The sequence below is a fragment of the Myotis myotis genome, unplaced genomic scaffold (assembly GCF_014108235.1).
Source record: "Myotis myotis isolate mMyoMyo1 unplaced genomic scaffold, mMyoMyo1.p scaffold_m19_p_4, whole genome shotgun sequence".
In the NCBI taxonomy this organism is placed as follows: Eukaryota; Metazoa; Chordata; class Mammalia; order Chiroptera; family Vespertilionidae; genus Myotis; species Myotis myotis.
This window is the reverse complement of record NW_023416346.1, coordinates 17,416,014-17,427,128: the sequence shown is the minus strand read 5'-3', so window position 1 is coordinate 17,427,128 and position 11,115 is coordinate 17,416,014. Positions and strand designations below refer to the sequence as shown.

The following is an 11,115-nucleotide window of genomic DNA, read 5'->3' as shown; positions in this document are numbered from 1 at the left end:
CATGTAATATTTCCTTAAAACTTAGAACATTGGTCTGCCTGCTGCTCTTACAAACATTTTATATTTGAATCAGTGCCATATTTAGACCTCCTCACTTGAACAGGTTGAAGAAGCCTCAGCATGCCATTTGCCTGATATTTTCTGTTTGATGATGATGGATATCTGAGAGTGCATACTTTTACAAAACCAGATCATTTTGGAGTTTGAATACTTTGAAATACCAAGATAAATGAAAGTATTAAATAAAAAATAGTTTTGTGTGTTTTGTAATATATAACCCACACACATATAATTCTATTTCTTAAACAACTGATTACCAGTCTTTTATTCCTAGTTCTTGCTCTGATTTGGTGATTAGGAATATCACCTCATATCACTTCCCCCTTTTGTAGGTTATAAACTTTATTACAATGTTCATAAACAATAGTTGTCACAAAATATGTTATATATTTTAATTAAATATGTCACATATTTATAATAAATCAATTAGGACAGGTAGGAAACATGCTGTTTTTATGTAACCCAAAATTTAAAATTTAAAGGATTTCTAAGTTTATGTTCTTCAGAAATGTATATACAGGGTGCAAGAGATAAAAGGTAAAGGAGAGAGGACTTACTTATGATGAATTATTTTATTTTCAGATAATAAACTTCTCTATCATTTCCCTATTTTCCTTGGTTTTCATATCTGTAAATATACCAAATGTAGTAATTTTATGAGCATGTCAAATTATAAATAATATCTCCTAAAACTCCTAAACCAACAAAATACTTTTTAATCTCTAATCAGCACTAAAATACTACATACATTTCCATTTTCCCCTGATTAATAACTCCTTGCCAATAATTGACAAAATCTTATAGTGGGACTTATATAGATTTTCCAAATACTCAGAGGAAGGTAGGAGTGATTATATCTTCCAAAACTGCCAGTGTTGCTTTTTTGGGGTCTCTTTAGGCACAAGATGGAGAGTTCTTGCATAAAATGTAGTGAGGCAACTCCAAGTTTCCTAGCACACTTAGTTGCGCTGTCTGCAGAACATTATTTTGTATGCAGATAAAACTCCTGCTCTGTGTGTGCTTATTTATTTAAAATTTTTGTATATGTTGTTAATAAAAAGGATCTGAAATTAATATTAAAAGTGGCTGGAATGTCAAGCTGACACATGTCCCTAAACATAGAATTATACATGTGAGGTCACTACTCCAGTGCATGAGGACTGGGCTCAATTAAATGTCAGGTGAGGCTCAGGTACACACTCTCCTCCAGGTGCAAGGGACAGAGTAAGAATAAGAGGGTGTGCAGTGCATACCCTGGTGACAGAATACCATTTAGTGCTGAGGCATATTTTAAATACTTTCATCTGAATTTTAATAAACAGAAGGAACTTCATAAGGCAATATGTACTTGTAAAGTTACAAGGTTTATGGTTGTATTTTTAGCCATGAAATGAAAACCTCTAATGGAGTAATCATGGAAAACAAATTTGGCTGTTTTGAAATGTCCAGGGACTACCTTACAGATAGGCACTGAGGTATCCCATATATATTTTAAAGGATGCTGCCAGAACAAGATATTTTAGGAAAATAATTTTGCCAAATAATGAAGATTTAGGCTGGTTGAGAATCCCGTTCATAGTTTAACTGCAAATTTAGCATGTTCTGATTCAGGAATTCTAGCAGTTGTTATATCTTTTTTTGGGGTGGTATCAAATTACTTTATTTGAAGGAATAGTACAAATGAAATATATGGCTGGGTGATGGTACAAGTTATAGAAAAGGTAAAGGTATCTCCAACACGCAGTATTGCTTTGGTGACCAGGCAGTCACACCTGAGGCTATGGGAAGCAGCCTAAGGCTTAGTTCTCATCACTGTCTCGCAGGGTGTGTTTTTCAAAGAGAAACTCTGCCATGCCAGTTTCAGGGGTCTCCAACCTGTGCAAGTTGGTTATGTCATCACCCGATTCATTGATGAATTTCACCTGCTCATTCAGGTAATGAGTCTCAATGAAGTCACACAAATGAGGGTCATTTTTGTCAGTAGCTAGTTTGTGCAAGTCCAGTAGTGACTGACTCACACGTTTTCCTAAGTGCCGGGGCACATTCCATTGCATTCAGCCCAGTCTCCCAGTTGTCACGGCCTGGTTTCTTGATATCCTGAAGGAAGATTCGGCCACCTCGCTGGTTCTGCAGCTTCATCATTTTCTCAGCATGTTCCCTCTCCTCATCAGATTGGTGAAGATAATATTTGGCAAAGTTCTTCAAAGCCACATCATCATGGTCAAAGTAGTAAGACATGGACAGGTAGATGTAGGAAGCGTAGAACTCCAGGTTGATCTGGCGGTTGATGGAGGCCTCCGAGTCCTGGTGGCAGTTCTGGTGCACCTGCAAGGTGGGCGTGGTGGACACATGATGGGCGGCTGAAGAGAGGCATGGCTGCGTGGCTCTGGAGCGGAGGCGGGGACCTTGGTCGTCTGGGGCATCTGAGGCTATGTGAGGAGGGTGCTGTGAGAGGCGAAAGACTGGCCTGGTGGCCGCTGCAGTGCAAGCACCAGCTTCTACCAGTGGTTCCCAACCTTCCTAATGCCGCGACCCTTTAATATAGTTCATGTTGTGGTGACCCCCAACCATAAAATTATTTTTGTTGCTACTTCATAACTAATATTGCTACTGTTATGAATCGTAATGTAAATATCTGATATGCAGGATGTATTTTCATTGTTCACGACCCACAGGTTGAGAACCGCTAGCAGGGAAACCACAGCTGCTCTCCATGAAGACTCTGTTATATCTTTTTGGTGATTCAACTTCCAAAGAAGCCTTTCCTCTGTAGAAGGCAATGTACCAAAGTGGTTAAAGAGCACAGATTGTGGCACCAGACCTGCTGTATCACCTTGAGTATATTTCTTAATCTCTTTTGTCTCAATTTCTTTCCTTACCTGTGAAAAATGGTGACTTTAGAAACAACCACCTTGTTGGGATTCTTATGAGAACAAAATAAATATACATGAAGTCCTTAGAAAAATACCTAGTACATAAATAGTATGAGCAGTAGCTATTATTACCACTTACTGTTTAAGCTTCTGAATCATTTTAGTTGAAATGTATGCTGGGATTTTGAAGCAATTAAAAAATTGTCATTTACAGATACCATATTTTTCCAGGTATAAGACACTATAGTTTTCTACCAGTGGTTCTCAACCTGTGGGTCGTGACCCTTTTGGGGGTCAAACGACCCTTTCAAGGGGTCGCCTAAGACCATCGGAAAACATATATATAATTACATATTGTTTTTGTGATTAATCACTATGCTTTAATTTGTAACAATGAAAATACATCCTGCATATCAGATATTTACATTACGATTCATAACAGTAGCAAAATTACAGTTATGAAGTAGTAATAAAAATAATTTTATGGTTGGGGGTCACCACAACATGAGGAACTGTATTAAAGGGTCATGGCATTAGGAAGGTTGAGAGCCACTGCCTTAGACTAAAAACCGAGGGGCATCTTATATATGGAACTCAGGGGAGGAGGGAGCCACATGGGCACTTAGCTGCCCATACCTTGTCAAACAGGCTTCCTCCAATCATGAGCCTTATTGTTACTGACATCAGCTGATGCTGTGATTGGAGGTGGAGGTGGAGAGTGCACAGATGCAACAGGGACGAGAGCATTCTGAGCCCATAAAAATGTCAAAAAAATAAAAAATAAATACCAGTAAATGATTGTCTAACTCTGCAAAATTCAAACTGAATGTAATCAGCTATGCAAAAAGAGCATGGAAATAGAGCTGCAGAGAGACAATGTGGACCTCCTCCAACTGAATGTATGATCAGACAGTGGAGAAAACAGGGAGAACAACTTCTTAATATGCCAAAAAAGAAGAAGGCCTTAAGAGGAAAACCAGAAAAATGTTTAAAATATTGATTTCTTAATTTTGGATTGGAAAAGTGAGATGGAGGGGCATCTTATACTTGGGGGCATTTTACACATGGAAAAATACAGAACTTATCTCTCTGAATTATACTTTTGCTGATACTAAGCACCTAAAAGAAGTCCAAGAATAAATTCGATATTATAGCAAATGAGTTTAATTGACAACCATAACCCCAGATTTCAAAATTTCATGTACATGCGGACAGTTTTGTTCTTGTCATTAACTGACTTAATAAGTAAATAGTTATACTTTTGCACTTATACCATACACTTATACTAATGAAATCAGTTCAATATATTAAAGTTTCATGTAAGATTATGTTTTTGAAAATTCCACTGATAAAAACAAAAAAGATTTAAGGCTCATCTAAAGAAAATAATGTCTCTTTTACTGTGATAATGTGATAATACTAATAGTATAATTTTTATAAAGTACGACTTTACCTATGATCTCATTTGTTACAACAGCATAGTAATACAGGTAGGACAGGAAATATCATTTCTGTTTTACTGATGAGAAAAATTAAAGCTTCAAAGGTAAAATGCCTTACTCAGAGTCACAAGGCTATTGTGGCTCAAAGCCAGGATTCCAATCCAACTATTAATTCCTCATTAAGCATTTTTCACTTGATCTGCTTTGCAACAAGCCTGCCTAAATAGCCCTGTTCTGAAATTGGGGACTCTTTTTCTTGGGTGCCTCTGATGCATAGTACATAGTGTGTGTGGGGAGGCTCTAACAGTGGTTCTCAACCTCCCTAATGCCACGACTCTTTAATACAGTTCCTCATGCTGTGGTGACCCCCAACCATAAAATTATTTTCGTTGCTACTTCATAACTGTAATTTTGCTACTGTTATGAATCGTAATGTAAATATCTGATATGCAGGATGTATTTTCATTGTTCGCGACCCACAGGTTGAGAACTGCTGCGATCTCTTTCCCTCCTTACATGAGGGAGATTCCTGGTGCTCTTTAGATTCTGATTGCCCAGTTCAGTGAATTGGGAGGTGTTACACTGGACTTGAATGATAATCTGAGCCTAAGATGAAAAGTTAATTAGGCCTTTCAATACCTAATGAGGTTTCACATAATTTATCACCAGTAGAGAGCACTATAAGATTAGAATTAATGTCAGGCCTTGCATGAAGAGAGAATTGTTTGTATCATGAATGTATTACAAAGGCAAAGTTAAAGTGATTTATTTTAAGCAAGCATGATCTGCCTTTGTAATAGTAGATCATTTCCATCAGTTGAATCTTTAGAGAGCAGTCATTCAAAACTTGCATTTAAATGTAATATCAATATTAAAAGGAATAGGCATTACTTGCTTGCCAAAGTTAAATTGAAGAGGTTCAATTCTTAATAAAAATCCAGGCTTTCCTGCTTTCTCCTGAGTATCTTGCTTCCAAACCACTGTTGGGGTTTTTATATCTTAGAGCTTCTTCTCCCTCCCAGTTGTACATGAGTAGGATTCCACACCTACAGAATAGGCTCTAACATCAGTTATTTGAAAATATTATGTGAGGCTTTATTCTGATACCCTTTATTACTCTTGTTTGGGATTTGTGCCTGTTGGATTTTCTTAACACATTTTTCTGGGTGTAAATATAAAATTGAGCTTTATTTCATAAGTAGCCTTCAGTGTATTCTTTGTGTTCATATAGTTTAGAGACATGCAGTAAATACAAATCAGTGCCCACAGTCAATGGACTAAAATATTGGCATTTAGTTGCAACTAGATTATAGTATTTTACTAGTCTCAACACTCAGATGCATCATACAATGACTTCCGTGCTGTGGAAAGCTTTGCAATAGATCTGTCTTATAGATAGATTAGATAGATGCATTTATACTTCATATGTTCCCCCCCCTTTTTTTTTTTTTACTGTTTTGCCTGTTCCTCAAACTAGCTGTATTTTAAAAAATTCTTCCCCCACAGCCATTTTGTTCTCTGATTTCATCCTGTCATGAAGTCTCAATGTGAAATTGGCGATAGCATGATTGATCATTTAGCTAACAGCAAAATCATGAGTACAGAGTAAAACTTTTTGGAATGCAAAAGTATTAAAATACAAATATCTCAAATGAAAACAGAGGTAACATGAGAGCTCTAATGTTTGAATAAGTCTTTCCTCTCTGATAAATGTGCTTTCCTTTTCAATTTTGTTTCAGTACACGTATTTTTGTATAAATACTACATTTATTGAAAAATGCTCTTGTCCTTCACCCCCCCCCCCATCACAGTAGTAAAATAATGCCCCTGTTTCTCCTGGCAAAACAAACCTTCGAGTGCTCTCTCCTGTAAGTGCTTAGTGACTTATTTGCCTGAATGAGGAAGGGGCATGTCTGTAGTAATATTGCATGCTGGATGAATCCTGTTTAGAATACAATCACAACCAGGTTTCTGTTTATACAGGTGCCATTAGGTGAACTTACTTTCATAGTCAGAGGTTAGCTAGCTTAGCTAATCAGGTGCTCTACACATGAAGGTGAGGATTTAGAATTTTAAAAAGTGCCAAGAAGCTGACTGCCCCCATGAAGATCAGGTTTGCAAGACATAGGTTCTATTGTTTTATTTCCCCAAAGGGGCTCTAGCTACACTTTCAGCAGTATACTGTGCCATATGCCCATAGTTACTATTTAATACCAAGTCTATTAACAAGGATTTTTATGGCCTCCAACAGGGCTTTCAGATGGAGGTTGTTGTTTTTAATTTTGCTTTTCATGAAAGGATTGACATTTTAAGGCTACTGTGAAAGTTAATTTACTAACAGTGATAGATAGCATCTATGAAATACAAAATACATTTATTTAGAAAATGTTCATGTGAACATTTACATATCAGAAGAATGTAGGATGAAAAGTTTCAAATTATTTGTGTAAAATATTCAATGAAAGAATGGATATGAATGTCTTTTATATTATCTAGAGTGCCACCACAGCAAGATAGTATGTTTATAATGATTTTTCAAATATTACACATTTTGTTGGGGCTGACAATTTTATGTATACATAAGTGCCTCTGAAGTGAAAGTGTGAACAGAGATTAACTGATAAGCTGAAATGACAAATGCTAGGCACTTGGACTTAGTCTGTGTGAAGAAAGAGTTTAAGGAAATCTGGAAAGTATCATGAGGCTTTCTCTGTTACCCTTTCTAATTCAGTTTCCTTCTTGTTCAGTCTTCAATAATTGCTTACCATTTTTGTTTATTTTTATTGTCTCATTTCCCAGTTTTGCTTATAAATGATATGTTAAAAGCATGAGCATAGAAACATATCAGAAGCTTTCATCACTGAGTAGAAGCTCTCAGATTTGTGGTGTGATTTACTTATTTCTTTTATATAATTTTTGCTCTCTTTGCAGAGCAGCCTCATTCTCTCGAGAACTTGCGATGGCTGGTTTTCTAAGTATTTCTTTATTTTAGGTTCCAGTGATATGCATTTGTGGAGCTTTAAAAAATCCTTCTTGTGTCTTATACTCTTAACATATACCTTAAAGTCCTGGGCATCAGGAGCAGTAAACAGGATTTGAGACAGTGTATTTTTTTTCTTGTCTGGAAGATCTTGTATTACACAATAATAGACAAATACAGAACACAACATATTGGTCTCTAAACATCATATAATCCTCTCTATATAGCACATAGCATGGAATTTGGCATAACTCACCTTGGATCAAGTCCAGTGTTATTCAGTTACCAGCAGTGCTAGAAACACCTTGAAGAAGCATGGACTTGCCACTCCCAAGCAGTTGCATGGCTCTGACCCTAAGAATGGTGTAACAGCAGGACTTCAGTGTACAGTTAAGTCCTTACTTAAGGTTGTCACTAGGTTCTTGGAAACTTCAACTTTAAGTGAAATGATGACATATAAGAAACCAATTATACTGTAGGGTAATTGATATAAATAAGAGTTAAGGAGGATTTAAAATGGTGGCAGAGTAAGTGGATGCTGCACGGACATGCTCCCAAGAACAAACTGGTATTACAGCTAAAATACAGAAAAACTTCCTGAATAATCAATGGAAAACTTGCAGGAGAGAACCCTGATACCCGAGGACCAAAAGTGGAGACCGCATAGAGACTGGTAGGAGGAGTGGAGTCATGAAAGGTCTGGCCAGGTGCCCACAGACAACAACTGAAGTCCCAGAGAGATATCTCAGCTGTGGGGGGTTGCCACTGAGGACTCTGGGATCTAATCCCCAAGTTGGGCCCCCCAACAGAGAGCACCAAAACTGAGGAGGGTACCCACATAACATCTGGCTGTGAAAAGCAGCAGGTGCTGTCTGCCAGGGAGTAACAGCTGAAAATTCAGGCACCCTCTTAAAGGGCCAATGCAAAAAATTTCCTGTGGAGCCACCCACCTTGTGCTCCAGCAGAGAAAGGGTTAAGTGGACTGGAACTGTGAAAGAAGAAGTCAGTACTGGGGTCTCAGGGGATAGAGCTCAGAAGGAAGATACCCCAAGTTTCCTGTGCTGAGTCATTCCCTCACATAGCAGAGGATGTCTTTCCTACATACACATTTGCCTTGCCTGGGAGGAAGACAGTTGACACACACTATTGGAAAACACCTTGCTCTGAGGCCACATAAGAGATTAAAAATAACAATTAGCCTCCAGGCAGGAGCAACTGCCCCACCCTGTTGAAAAAAATTCTCACCACACATGAGAACATTTGCCTGGGGGGCATTTCAAGTCAGAATCCTATCAGTCTGTAGGCAGAGGCGGTCTCTGGAAGCTTTGTGTCTATGCCTGATCTAATTAGTCAGAAACAGCCTTTAACACTATCCTGAACTAGGGATTGAGAGGTGTAGAGGCTCTACCTAATATATAGTCACAAACCCAAACAGAAAGGCAAAATGAAGAGACAAATGGAAGAACTAGAGAATTCTCCAGAAGAAGAGATAAATGAAGCAGAGATAAGAAAATTATCTGAAACAGAGTTAAAGAATGACATAATAGAAATTAAGAACACATTGGAAGGAATACACAGCAGATTAGGGGAAGCTGAGGATTGAATCAGTGAATTGGAAAACAGAGTTGAAAATATCACTTAACCAGAGAACCAAAAAGAAAAAAAAAATTAAAAACAGGAGGACAGCTTAAGGGAGCTGTGGGACAATGTGAAACATAAAATATTAGAATAGCAGGTGTGCCAGAAGAGGCAAAAAGGGAGAAAGGCATAGAGAAAGTGTTTTAAGAAATAATGGTAGAAAACTTCCCTAACCTGGTAAAGAAAAAAGTCACACAAGTTCAGGAGGCACAGAGAATCCCAAGCAAGAAGGACCCAAACAGACCCACACCCAGACACATCATAATTAAAATGCTAAAAATGAAAGACAAAGAATCTTAAAGGCAGGAAGATAAAAGAAAACTGTTATCTACAAAGGAGTTTCCATAAAGCTGACACCTGATTTCTCATCAGAAATTCTACAGGCCAGAAGAATGGCATGAAGTACTCAAGGAAATGGAAAGCAAAGATCTGAGACCAAGATTACTATATTCAGCAAGGCTATCATTAAACGCAGATGGTCAAATAAAGAACTTTGCAGACCCAAAAAACAACAACAACAAAACAAAACAAAAAACTAAAGTAGTACATCACCACCAAGGCAGCATTACAAGAAATGCTATAGGGATTGCTGTAATGAGAAGAAGAAACAGAGAGAAACCTAGCCATACAGAATTAAAATGGCTATAAATAAGTACCTATCAATAATAACCCTAAATGTAAATGGATTAAATGTTCCAGTCAAAAGGCATAGAGTAGCTGAATTGATACAAAAACATGACCCAACAATATGCTATCTACAAGAGACCCACCTCAAAACAAAAGACACACACAGGATGAGAGTGAAGGGATCGAAAGAAAATATCCGTGCAAATGAAAAAGAAAAAAAAAAAAAGCCGGGGTAGCAATACTCATATCTGACAAAATAGACTTTAAAATGAAGGCCATCACAAGAGACAATAAAGGTCACTACATAATACTAAAGGGATTGATCCAGCAAGAGGCTATAACCCTGGTAAATATATATGCACCCAATATGGAGCACCTAAATATATAACAAAAACTTCTAGAGGACTTTAACGGAGAGATCAACAACAGTATAGTTATAGTAGGGGATTTTAACACCCCTCTGATTTCACTGGATAGATCTTCCAGACAAAAACTTATCAAGGAAACAGAGACTCTAAAGGACACACTGGATCAGAAGGATTTAATTGACATTTATGGAACATTTTACCCCAATGCAGGAGACTATACATTCTTCTCAGGTGCACATGAATCATTCACAAAGATAGACCACATGTTAGGACACAAAACAATTCTCTACAAGTTCCAGGACAGTGAAATCATATCCAGCATCTTCTCAGATCACAGTGGAATGAAATTAGAAATCAACTACAGTAAAAACACCCCAAAACATTTAAACACATGGAGGCTAAATAGCATGTTATTAAACAATGAATGGGTTGCTAAGGAGATCAAGAAAGGAATAAAAAACTTCCTGGAAACAAATTAAAATGAACATACAACAACCCAAAATCTCTGGGACACAGTAAAAGCAGTCCTGAGAGGGAGTTCATAGCACTACAGGCATACCTCAAACAAAAAAAAATTAGCAAAAACTATTTAACCCTACAACTTAAAGAACTAGAAAGGGGACAACAAGAAAAGCCCAGAGTTAGTAGAAGGAAGGAAAAAATAAAGATTAGAGCAGAAATAAATAACATACAGACTGAAAAAAAAAATACAAAAAGGCAATAAAACCAAGAGCTTGTTCTCTGAAAGTATAAACAAAATTGATAAAACATTAGCAAGACTCATCAAGAAACAAAGAGTGAGGAGCCAAATAAATAAAATCATAAACGAAAGTGGAGAGATACCACTGACACCACAGAAGTGCAAAGGATTGTAAGAAAATACTATGAACAACTATATGTCAACAAGCCAGACAATGTGGATGAAATAGATAAACTCCTAGAAAAATACAGTATCACAAAAACGGAATCAGGAAGAATAAAAAAAACTGAATAGGCCAATAACAACTGATGAAATAGAAGCAGAAAAAACAAACAAACAAACAAACAAAAACAAAACAAAATAAAACAAAACAAAACAACAAAAAACTCCCACCAAACAAAAGCCCAGGTCCAGATGGATTTACAGG

At 37.1% G+C, this 11,115-nt stretch overlaps 1 pseudogene; it reads right to left on the bottom strand.

The window, feature by feature from the left end:
* Positions 1-1,859: 1,859 nt before the first annotated feature.
* Positions 1,860-11,115, bottom strand: part of LOC118654350 — a 54,456-nt pseudogene continuing 45,200 nt past the window's right edge.